This window comes from Microtus ochrogaster, chromosome 10, assembly GCF_000317375.1.
Source record: "Microtus ochrogaster isolate Prairie Vole_2 chromosome 10, MicOch1.0, whole genome shotgun sequence".
Taxonomy (NCBI): Eukaryota; Metazoa; Chordata; class Mammalia; order Rodentia; family Cricetidae; genus Microtus; species Microtus ochrogaster.
This window is the reverse complement of record NC_022016.1, coordinates 51,211,558-51,212,110: the sequence shown is the minus strand read 5'-3', so window position 1 is coordinate 51,212,110 and position 553 is coordinate 51,211,558.

Here is a 553-nt window from a genome sequence, read left to right as displayed (position 1 = left end):
GAGAGAGAGAGAGAGAGAGAGAGAGAGAGAGAGAGAGAGAGAGAGAGAGAGAGTAGCGGCAAAGGTGGAGGTTAGCGGACTGCTTACAGAAGTCAGTTCTTTGAGTCACAGGGATCGAATTTGTGTTCTCAGGCTTGGCAGCAGGTGCCTTTACTTTTCTTTTTGTTGTTGTTTTTTGGTTTTTCGAGACAGGGCTTCTCTGTAGCTTTGGAGCCTGTCCTGGAACTAGCTCTTGTGGACCAGGCTGGCCTCGAACTCACAGAGATCCGCCTGCCTCTGCCTCCCGAGTGCTGGACTAAAGACGTGTGCCTCCACCACCCAGCTCAGGTGCCTTTACTCATTGAACCATCTTGCCAGCCCTCAGAACGGTGTCTTATGCTGTCCTGGACTCGCTGGTTCTGCAGACTGGCTGACCAGCAAGCCCAAGGACCTCTTTTTCTTGCCTACGGCCCCAGGATGATGGAAATCCTATACGAGCTCTTTATGTGGCTGCTGGGATGTGAATTAAGGCCCTGCTGATGGAGCCATCTCCCCATCTTTCAATATTTCAGTC